Here is a 12,556-nt window from a genome sequence, read left to right as displayed (position 1 = left end):
TCCAAGGTTGCTTGTACCTTGTATATCTCAACAACAGGGGGCAGTATCAGACAGACAGATGCCACCGAGCTGCCTCTTCCTATTGAGTATTCACATGTTGCTGCTGAAACACAACAGCTTCTGTTTGTTGTTTGCCTGAATTTGTTTAGAATTGTAATTATTGTTTATGCTCAAACAGCTGTTTCTATTTGGCCCAGGCATTTTTTTCCCTCCTTTTGTTCTTGCCTCTTTCAATATGGGGCCTTTTTTTTATATACTTGAAATGCTTACTTCTTCTTTCCACATTCTCTCAATCATACACACAGAAGATAAACTGATTAGACCTTATTGGTTTGGAGTACAGGTGAGGTGGGGGTTGATACAGTAGACTTGTATCAGTATTAGCTGGCCACAGAATCACAGCTGCAGTTTATTTCCAGCACAGCATGACAAAGAGCCTCTGAGCTTTTTCAATTCCGCTGTCCGTGAAGTCAGATGCTCAGCAGGACACAGAGGTCATCCATCACACTGACCGCCCTCCCCTCTCACCTGAGCCTTTAGACCACACACACACATATGCTCACACACACACATACATACAGAGGCATCCAGAGAATTGCAATTGTTTGTCTGTGCTCCTCGCTTCCTTAATACGGCATGTCTGTTTTTATTTTTTCCCCTATTTCTCTCCTTTTCATTCAGCTGCAGCAGCACACACACACACACACACACACACACACACACACACACACACACACACACACATACACGCCTCAATGGAAGGAATAATGTGACACTGATCAATAGCTCATCATTTTATCCATAAGCTTAATATGAAAGCAAGCTATAGCATGTTTACAGACAGTGAAGGAGGTGTTCAAACCTGCGGAGTCGTACACACGCACATGCACATATATATGTAGAACACACACACACACACACACACACACCTCCGCTCACTTAGGCTGTAATTATCTCAATCCATCTTGTGTCCCACACTCTCTCTCTCTCTCTCTGTAAGTACCAATTTGTATTCTATTACCGACACTCTGTGTGTATGTGTGTTTACGTTTCCCCAGGCTTCTGTCTGTACATGTGGCCGGAGCCATTTATGTGACTCACTGTGTCTATTACACATGAATAAAACATGCGACAGACAGCACATGCAGAGGAAAATTGCAGACTTCTTACATTGCCTTAGTACCCACTGTGTGTAAAATGACGAATAATGAAAGTGCGTGTGTGCGTGCCATGTAAGTAAAGCACTGCATACAGAATGGAAGTTCATTAACATTAAACCAATATGTGTTTCTGAAAGTCGATGCCGCTGGTTTACAGACACATTTGCTTCTGATATTCAAGATTTTTAAATGAAACCATTTTCTAAAGGAACACTATGGCTGCAACTAAATTTATTTTCCTTATTATTTAATCTTTTGACAATAGTTTAGATTAAATGTTGATGAATGTAATGAATATTTAATGAATTAGGAAATCAGGAAAATGCCGTCATATTTCCTCTTGCTTCCTGCTTACTGATATTATCAAATGTATTATTTTGACCATCTATGCTGTTGTATAGATGTAAGTTCCTGATGGCACACACTCAGACATCTACTCACACCTTTCCTACCAGTGAATGTAATCCTCAGTGTTAAGTATGTACTGAAAGTTAATTACAAATGTCAGGAATCACAAAAATGGTCATCATAATTTCCCAGATCCAAGATGACATCCTCTAATTACTTGTTTTAAATATATTCAGTTTATATATGGTTATATGGAAAATGTGAATGTGGAAAACACCCATACATGAGAGTCTACAACCAGAGAAAGTTTGGCTTTTGTCTTGGTAGATGACTGAAATCGATAGATAATTGATTTTCAATTACTCAATTGATGAGTAACACAGACACTGTTTTCCTAAAACCTTCGCAGGGTGAAATGTTTCTGAAGCATTGTCAAAGGGAAACATTGGTATTTTGGTATGGACCCTATTTTCCCAATTTCTTGTGTCTTAATGACTGATGGGGACAACTGTTTTTGAAATTGGTCCAGTACTGAGCGAGAGAGTGTTTCAGCCAGTAGCAGCAAAACGGCAATAGTGCTCCATCAATGTCTGTTGACTAAAAGTGCTTGTTTTATCCACTGACAGGCTCAGATTGTTACTATTAGTGTCTGACAGCATTATTCAAAGAATCATATGTTACAGCTCAAAGATGGGAAAATAGGGTCCAGGTTGAAAAGTTTCCCTTTAAGAAGAAAATACACATTGCATACATTTGTGTTAGGGCACAGTATTTTTTAGAATTTTCTTTTAAACATCCAAAAGTCTAAAAGTCCAAAAGTTTTATCCTAAAATTTAAAAACCTGAAATTTAAAAAAACAAACATTATACAAATATCTTGCAGCACATATACTCAGACGTTTAACATCAATTCATCATTCACATCACACACATCAAAGATCAAACATCAGTTTATACATTTATTTCACCGTTCATGTGAGTGACTAACTAGCAGCTCATTTGCATTTTGCACATTTATGCACTGTTTACTGCTACATGCAATTAACACTGTTCTCTCAGCTGGAAGCAAAACATATTTAGGATGTATGATGAGATTATCCAGGTGGAACTCACTTTAATCTAATTTGCCCTTTTAAAAAAAAAAGAAAAAAACCTGTTTGTTTTTTTTTTCAGCAAAACTAAATAGAAACACGATGATGCTTAAAAATATTGCTGCAAAATCAATTTGGGTCATGGGTTAATCAGATTTGTGCTTTCTTCCGGGATCTGAGCTGAACCTATTGTTCTCATGCCTACAAAAATATAATCACATCCTATTTTGGTTAAGTAGCAGAGATTCCCAAAATAGCAATCTTCCCCTTTAAGAGTTTCCCAGGAACAACTGATGTATTATTGATCAGTTATGCAGTCCTCAGTGATGAATAATTAACGCTGTCCTTTCTATCGAATACGGGCAACACTTCCTGGGTGATATCAGATTTTTTGATGAAAGGGTATACAATATCTGCCTATTGTTCATGCACACAGTGCAGTATGTGAGGACTGCAGTCCGTTTAACATCAATCAATATTCCAGTGTTGCAGAGGTCTCTTTGCAATCTGGAGCGATAGATGACCTTTTGATTCCATCTTCATTTTCTGCTTCCATCTCGAGCCTTGCTGCTGGTTTCTTGCTCTTCCCATCTGTGCCTCTCTCTCTCTCTCGTTATCTGCTCTCACATTAAAATCTCACACTTGCTTCAGCTTTCTGGTTCTTTCTCCTATCTTTAACATGTCCTCCAAGTTCCATCTACTCTAAATTGTCTGCCTTTTGTTTTCTTTACTTTCTCTCCACTGTGAGACTTTTTTTCTTAAACCTCACTTGATGATCTTTCTTCTCCCATCATCATCTCTCGGCCCTCTGATTCCATCTCTGCCCGTCTCCTCTTATACATACACACATACATACATATATACTGTAGCTAAATATCAGCCACTGCAGCGATGGTGCTGTGTCTCTGTAATCTGTTGTGACCTGCGTCCTCTGCTGCATCATCTGGTTCACTGAAATATCAGGTGGGCTGTATCTGCCCTCTGACACCTCATGCAACAAAGCTCATCCACACACCTGCCTCCTGGTAACCAAACAGCCTCAGGAAAGGACACTGTGTACATGTGTGTGTGTTCTCCTGTTGTTCCTGCACTTTCCTACTTTGTCACTAACTCATTGGTCCAGAGTGAAGCACAGAGCTGGTGTGTCAAATGTTTCGGACATTTTACCAAAATGTGTGTCTGCACCTTCACACGAGGGCATTTGAGCTTGAATACTGTACTATATTTGTGCCAAGGTAATAAAATCTGATTTCCGTGACACACTCGATTTTCTTTGTTGATGAGTCGAGTTATCTCCCCCAAATTACAGTTTTCTTTCTGCTTTTAGGAAATCATCCTGTAACTGAAGACCCAATATGAAATCAACTCACTAAAAAGATGCATAGTGTGTGTTCATTGTTTGCTTTGACTATATAAACCTGTTTTCTTCCGAATCTGCTGCATCTGTCTGCTTTTTTAGTATTAATGTTAAAAGGTTTCACAAACTGAGAGGCCCATAATCCATATTAAATTACAGTGACTGTGTGTAATGTGAAAGGTCTCATTCATAATGACAAGCCCTCAGAGATTCAACACCCAATTCTGCAGTTCCCTTCAGCTACTCAGAGCATTTAATGTCTTTTAAGGTATTGTTTTAGTTTTATGACCAGCAAAGATAAAAAAAAAAAAAAAACTCCAACTCCAACCAACTTTACACTACCTGCCCAAAAAGCAGACAGACAATGGCACGTTTAGTAGCTTCAAGAGCCAGAGTTGTTAGAGACCAAAACAGAGCTAAAAGAAGAGTAAATATTGGACTTACATGGACAGAAACAATACTCTGAATAAATAATAATGCTCCTCCACGTCTGCTGGATGTGTAAATAGGCAACTGTTTTCTAACATGTTCAGCATCTCAACTTTATAATGTGATAATATATTTATATTGTGTTTACAGGTTTTTGTTCTGCCCACATCGGACACACAAAATTAATTCAGATTTAACTTTGCCTTCATGTAAAATATTAGCTCTTTGCTTTATTTCCCAGTTTTTTGCTCTCAGATAATGTAAGCATGGATGAAGCTTGTCAGCGCACATAAATCCTTCTGACCTTTCACCTCTTTAATGACTGTTACTGTAAGTTGGCGATGTGGAAATTGAATCCTTCTCTACATTTCACAGCGGCCGACCCCGCCTCTCCCTCCTGCCTTGGAGGAGGACGAGGCAGAAAAGAGCTGCGGCCCCACTGGATTCTGGGAAGCTCTGACTCCCTGCAATGGCTGCCGCAACCTGGGCTTCTCCAGCCTGTCGCAGGTACATAGACACACTCATATGTTGTCCTAGGTCACCTTTGAGGACAAAACATAGACTTAAATTCATTTCCTTACATTCATAACCTTAACCCTAACCCTAATCTTAATCACTGGCCTAAAAATCTGCTGATAGCCTATGACTGACCAACACACACACACACACACACACACACACACACACACACACACACACACACACACACACACACACACACACACACACACACACACACACAGCCTTAATTTATCATCTCTAACTGGACAACTCTAATTTCACTGTTTAGCTGTATTCTAATGCATTTTCAGCGTTCACATATATCACTTGATGATCAACATATGTTTGTCACATTGCATGCGTGTGCACACTTACACTCACAGCTTTACTACACCGAAATTACAGGCTAGTGATCTCGTTCATTGTTCCAAGTGAATACTTTCATTGGTTACCTTGGGAACACAGTGAATGAGCCTGGCAGCTCATGATACTCTCTTTGGTATCTGTCTCTTTCTTTCTCTCATGCCTTTGCTGTCTATCTGTCATCTCCACATTGTTCCTCTCCTTATCAGAAATTTCCCAAAGAAAATCTCATTATCTTTGTAGTTTTTGAAGCTTCCACCCTTCTGTACAGGACTAGGTTCATGAACTTTAAATGAATATAACACTCAGCTGAAATATCTGATACAATGAGATCACATGAAAAGTTTATCTGAAATCTGAAAATTTCAACATCAAGTAGTAAAGTGCTTCACAGTAAAATATAAGTGTGAATTAATTAAAATGATGGCTTGACTCATATATTATTTGTAAATGGACAATACCAGCATTGATTTTTCTTTGGGACAACCAATGTGAAATAGATTTAAGTGCAGAGTTCATATATAATTAACATTCGGTATTTGATCAATGATTTAATCGATCCAGAGGAGCATGCAATACTTCTTATAGCTTATAGCTTATAGCAGGAGAAACCAGAGATAAAGCCTACTGATGGATGCTGGAGTTGAGGGTCTGGGCTCTGTTATTCAGAGGTGACGACGATGTACAAAAGTGGTACTGATAAAGAAGATGGAAAAATATACACATTCTTCAATATATTTATGAGCTCAGGGCCTACAGCAGTAAGATGCACTTGAAAAGATTTATACATAAAATCTCTTCATTTTATGAGCCAAAATAAAACATGAGCCTATCCTCACTAATGTAGACTCCATATATTTACGCTCCTTGCCCAAACAAAATATTGGTGTTATTTATGATCAATTATGCACCCAAAAACGGAGGCAAATAAAAACTGTTACACATATCTGTGCAGCAAGTGTGTGGATCTCACGGCCTGTATGACAAATCAGTGTAATATATGTTGTATAAATCTTTTTTCTTCCCTTTCTCCTTTGTAAATATACTTTTGATTTCTGTAATAATTCTAATGTGTTTATTTTTGAACATTTTGTAACCTTCTGTTAAAATCTCTTGAACACACAATGGAATGAAAGCAACGCCACGCTGTGTCTACAAATTGCCATTGTGTACTTTTTCTATCACGCCATCTCAGGTTGAAAAATGCTCAGGTTTGACATCAGTGACATTCTGTATTTATTGCCCTAGAAATTAATTAACTCCATTGTCAGATATCAGATATTTTCCAGTTTTTCTAATGTCATGAATGAGTTGTGGATATTGAAGTTTAAATGACTTAGGTCAGATCCTTTTTCACTCGATATCTCTCATGCCAGTGTGTGAAATATCCCGTTGTATCTTTTAAACAATTCTACAACAGCGAACTTCCTGCTACCTCTTGCTCTATCTATCTTTCCTTCCTTTCTTCCTGTGCCCAATCCCCCCCCCCCTCCCCCGCAGCCTCGTGTGCTGTGTATATAAATGTGGTTAAGTGTGCGCAGATGAGGGTGTTTAGCAATGTGATACGTGCTGGCTCAAACAGCAGGACATCTGACATTTATAACACAACAGACCCTCTGTCTTGTATACTGGCATTCTGCCGGACTGTCTGGCACACTGCCTGGTGAGGATCACACCTGGATCAGTGTTTGTGTGTGTTCACTTGTGTGTGTGTGTGTGTGTGTGTGTGTGTGTGTGTGTGCGTGTGCACTTGTGTGTGTATTAATGTGTCGATCCATTATAGTTTGAATTTGTATGTTTGAAGACACAGTGAGCATGTGGGTATGTACAACATATTCGGTGGCATCAGCTTTGGTGTGTGTGTGCAAACGTCCATCCAAATTTGGCACAGCAACATTTTGGGTTTGTGTGGGTGGATGTGTGTGTGTGTGTGTGTGTGTGTGTGTTTTGAGGGGAGGGAGGTGTTAATAGAAATAGATACTGTAGAGAATGGAAAGAAGAGAGAGTGGGAGAGAATAGAGAAATGGAGATGTTATAGCATAATTAAGTTAGCTGCTATGCTAATTTGCCCTGTGTAATTGTGAAACTGAGTTAGCACAAACAGAGAAGCTGGTGCATTCCCTCTGAGGATAAATGGACCAAGTTAAAAATGTTTAGTGCTGCAGTTGTTTCCATCATTTTCATCTCAACCTCTTTGTTCTAATCATCCCACATGAGATCTGTCAACCTAATTCTTTCTTAGTTTGTTTTCTAACATCCCTCTCCACCCCATGTTCATCTCTCTCTCTCTCTCTCTCTCTGTGCTAATCTTAGTATCGATTGTTTGAGTTTTTTCAGTTTGTCCAACCTGTCACTCACAACTGTCAGTCAGAAGACTTTAACAAGTCATTCAAAAAATATTTCTATACTAAGAACCTGAGATTCATGGTGGGAAACTGCAAGTTAGATTGATATTTTTTAGATTTATGTAAAGCCAAAGAAAATGTATGTCACTCATAACATTTAATTTATCTTTATCATATTATAAATATATATTCTATTGTATTATAAGGCCATACATTTTTTCTCTGCAAAATTTGGAACACCTAGCTTATTTTTGCTGTTCTTTACGTTTTAATTATGCTCATCTATAAATCTGATCTGATCTGATCAGACCACACAGCAATTAAAAAAAAAAATCCTGTTAAATAACAATTTGTTTATCAAAATATGATTGTTGCATATTTAGTGATGGATATTTATTGCTTTTGAAGACATATTTAGACCCACATTAGCTATTTATTTACATACTTTAGTTTGACATGTCGTACTTGTGAGCAAACAGTTGTTTATTTACACATCTAACAAATGAGAAGCAACATCATCATGGTGATATTCACTCTTCTTTTAGCTCTGCTTTGGTCTCCCCCAACCCCTGAGAAAAATGTCTTTTTTGCAGCTAAAACCTTGATATGTTCACCATTGGTTGACTCCCATTGGTTGGGGACAGTTAGCGTGCAAAGGGTGTTTGCAGTGGTTTTTGCTGTAAACAGCTGTGTCAGGAAACTACACTGATGAGGAGAGGGATGTGAGTGAGCCAGAACAGTTAAGTAGTGGGCTGGAAAACCAAAACAATGAGCTGAAAGATGTTTAAATGCTTCACAGAGCTGAGTGGAACTGTAGAGTCAAGTGATAATCCTCTTTGGATTCATCACCAAGAGTAGGAAATTTAATGTTAGCTTTTAATATTTGAAATCAAGTTCTCACTTTAAATTAATTTATTGTAATGAGGAACTCAGTTGCCAGTTTATTAGATACACAGCTCTCAGTATTTTGAAGTGCAGTTCAACAGTTCCACAGACTATAGCCTCCAACATGCTCCAATCCAGCACAATCACCTATTTCAACAAAGTACGTATGACAGTATGATTTATTGCAGAGATGTGCTGTTAGCCTGCTGGGTGGGCATGATAAAATGGCAAGTGTACCCTTCTGTATTTGTTTTATGTCAGTGAGTGAGCACATGCTTAAGCAGGTGGACATGTGTCAGACTTTGCTTTGTATTAGATTAGGCAGGAAAACAGAAGTGCAGTCTGTTCCAAAAGTAATGAATTTACCAAGTCATTACTGGCTCTCACATGTTTACGTTTGTATGTGTGTGTGCATGCAGGCAGTATACGGAAGTTTCCCCTTTTTTCGTCACAAACCATGGGTGTCCTCCCACCAGCACTACGTGAGTGCCGACTGACGCCAAAGGTTGTGTGGAGGAGGTTTCCTCTGCGACATCAACATAGGAAAACGAATTTAGACCTCACTGGTGGAAACCTTGAAAGCAAAATAGAGAGAAATAAATAGGATTAAATATAATGAACAAATGCAAGAAAAACACAGAGAGATGGAGGTTGGCAGGGTTGCTAAGCAACACAAATTCATGAGATGTCAGATGTGGGTTGTCCACCATTGACAAATCTCAGTTACCATCAGCACTGCACAACCACACACACACACACACGCACGCACACGCACACACACACACACACACACACACACACACACACATCAGCACTTTCATACTGTCTCCGGCTTAATTTCCCTCCTTTCACCTTTACTTCTTCCTTCCTGCCCCCCCTTCCCTTGCTGACCTCCTTGCCAAATCTACAATCAACAAATGTCAAATCTACAAGGCAGCTTTCTCTCAAAAGCAGATGTTTTGGGAGAAAGCTGGATGGTAGATTTGACATTTCGGTGACCCAAGCTTTTCTTACATTTCCTGTGCACTGTGGTTTTGTGCTTTAAGTAAAGGACATATTAAATTGAAAGAAGGTTAATCATAGCATTTGATTTTTTTATTTATTCAGTGTTACACATAACAGAATAATTTTACAGCAAGAAGATGGTTGTCACAATCAGTATGCTATCATTAACTAATTATAAAACAGAATAATGAAAACGTCTGTGCATGCAGGATTATGCAAAGGAGGCCTCTAACATCGGTGTTATGGAAAGAGAAAGATCAGGCTCTACCACTTGGCTATATCCTCAAATATTTGTTAGGTGGAAAGTTAAACCTTTTGTAATAATCAAACCAAACTTGCAGGAACTAACTGGATGAACCATTTAGAGTGAGTCTGTTTTTTTCCATTTTAAGGAACTAAATCATATCTGTAATCCAACGAAAGTGAGAGGGAGGATTTTTGGCCTTCCAGTCAGTATCAGTCATCTTGCCAACAGGGTTACAAAGGCTATAGTGTGTTTCTCAGATGCAGACAGAAAGAAAGAGCAAGAGATATTGAACAGAGAAGTGAGTGGATTTGGTGCAACCCTTTCTTTGATAATGTCTGGGATAGTTTTAAAAATCTCTGTTCAGTAGGCAGCAGTTACTCAAGGCTGGACATAGCCAGAGCACGTGTATGAGATTTAACAGGATATGCTGACAGCAATGGTATTAAGGAGAAACATTGTTTAGGATTTAAGATGTAAAGAGCATGCCTTGCACAAAGAGAGATGCCTGACCTCTACCAAAGTAAAAAAAACATAATCTATGAGAGAATGTGATAAAATGCTATTTGAAGTCAGAAGGGCATACATAGAGACTTATTTTAAAGTAAAATAGTGCTTAAATTTAGCTCAGATACTCACAATAATATTTTTAGACAAGATAGAAGCAGTAGGAACAAATGAAAAGTGTACAGTGGCACAAAGAGACACTGGTTTAGCAGTATTTGACTCCATAGCAATCCAAATAGGAGGGGGTATAAAGGTGTCATAACCAATGCAGTATTTTAAGATTCTAATATTAGCAGCCCAATAATAGAAATCTAAAGTTCAATAAAGCCAATCCTCTAAGGGATTTCAGTTTTTATAAACTTTTATTGTTTGTGCAGTCTTGGCATTTTTCTTATCCCACAGAAAGCCCAGGATTATACTTTCAAGCTTACAGAAGAATGCCTGAATGAGGAAGACTGGAAGACACTAGAACAGATATGAGAATTGGGGAAGAACACACTTTTTTAACGGAATTGACTTTTGCAGCTAACAGTAGATTAAGAAGTGACCAGCTCTCAAAAAAAGTTCAAAATTAGCTCTGTAAAGGTCTTTAAATTTAAGCGTGACCTTGAACTTTTGAAGTGAAATATGTGTAGGGGAAATTGTTTAGCTGCATTTTTTTTTTTGGAAATATATCTCTTTTGCTAAGTTTGAATTTATACCTGGAAATATGAACAAATGATGGCCAAAGAGTCATTAATCAAAACAGGCAGGTTGGATAAGAACAAAAACACGTCATCAGCATAAAGAGAGACCTTAATGTTTATCCCATACCTGCAGTTACAAAGATAGCAGGGTCAGATTGAACAGCTATTGATTAGGGTTCAATGGCAAATAGTAGGGGGCTTAATGGGCAACTTTGGCAAGTAGAGTGAAACAGGCTGCACACATAAATTCTGACAGAAGCCTGGGGAGATGTATAAAGTAATTTCATCCAAGAAGAAATTGACTAGAAAAGGTTGCCCCCACTCAACTCGAATGCTTTCTCTGCATCATGAGAGATAAGTGCTTCATGAGTTTTTGAAGTTGAGTGTTCGAAATATGTCTAAGATTAGATAAAGAATGGCTTTTATAGATAAATCCAGTCTGGTCGGCTGAAATTATAACTGAAAGGGCAGATTCAAGGCAAATAGCTAACAGTTATGATAACAATTTAAACTCTGCATTCGAGAAACTTACTGATCGATATGAGGTACGGAGAAATGGGTCTTTGCCCTTCTTTAGTATAAGAGACATATCTGCAAGTGTAAGGATTTGGGGAAGGCAACCAGAAATAAAATATTCATTATACATGCATAAAAGTAATGGAGTCAGCTGATGCCAAAATTTTTGTAAAACTCTGATGGGAGCCCTTCTGGCCCAGGGCGTTTCCTGCTTTGAAGGAACGACACTGCAGTATTAAGCTTAGTTATAGTTATTGGTCTGCAGATCCTCACAAGCTTAATGCTAAGGGAGGAAATGATGAAATTATCAAAGAACCTATCAAACTTAAGAGGGTATGATAGACTGTCAGAAGAGTACAAAGACACAGAAATCTTTGAATACATTATTAATCTTAAGAGGGTCCGCAGTTTTACTTGTGTCAGTGTGAATCAGTTGAGGCTGAAGTTGATGAAGCCATCTGATTTAAATGGTGTGCCAGCAGCTTACTGGTCTTATCACAGTGCTCATAGAAAGAAGACCTTGTTTTTAATAGAAGTTCAGAGACATGCTGCGATGGAAGCACATCAAATTCAGCCTGTAAATGTGATTTCTTATAAATCTTATTCTTCTGTACATTTACGGAGTGAGAGGTGGCATATAAAGTGGCATGCTAGGAAATGTCAAGTAAAAGGAAGCTAGTCTTCTAATCTTTTCTAAACTGTTTCTCATGGCCAGTGTATGAAATTATTTCACCTCCAATGAGGCCTTAAGGGGTCTCCTATAGGATGAAGAAAGAGACATCTGGGGTTTTATTAGTGGTCAAGGAAAAGTAAATTTATCTGGAAATGTAACCAACAAAAAGTTCTCATTAGAGAGCAACCTTGGGATAAGTCACCAAGGAGGTTGTGAGTTAGTGAAACTTTCAGGGACAGGTGCATGGTCAGAAATAAGACCAACAATGACAGACTTTTTAACCTCGAGCAGTCATCTGCTTGAGTCTCCTGCAAGACAAAGATAGTGTTGTACCTCACTGTACTTTATGGGATTGTTGAGATCTTTACGATTAAAGCTGACAAGTTTCAAATCTCATGCCTCAAACCTGGACAATTCATAACCCATCGCAAAGTTCATAATTAGTTG

At 38.4% G+C, this 12,556-nt stretch overlaps 1 protein-coding gene across 2 annotated transcripts in view; it reads left to right on the top strand.

The window, feature by feature from the left end:
• Positions 1-4,767: 4,767 nt before the first annotated feature.
• anks1b (ankyrin repeat and sterile alpha motif domain containing 1B) overlaps positions 4,768-12,556 on the top strand; it is a 122,153-nt gene continuing 114,364 nt past the window's right edge. For both annotated transcript variants that reach the window (XM_053314238.1, XM_053314237.1), the window contains exon 1: positions 4,768-4,891. The gene's annotated coding sequence lies outside the window, so the exon portion shown is untranslated. The remainder of the gene's footprint in view (positions 4,892-12,556) is intronic.

The sequence above is a fragment of the Scomber japonicus genome, chromosome 23, assembly GCF_027409825.1.
Source record: "Scomber japonicus isolate fScoJap1 chromosome 23, fScoJap1.pri, whole genome shotgun sequence".
Taxonomy (NCBI): domain Eukaryota; kingdom Metazoa; phylum Chordata; class Actinopteri; order Scombriformes; family Scombridae; genus Scomber; species Scomber japonicus.
Note: the sequence above shows the minus strand (reverse complement) of the source record. Positions and strands in the feature narration are given on the sequence as shown.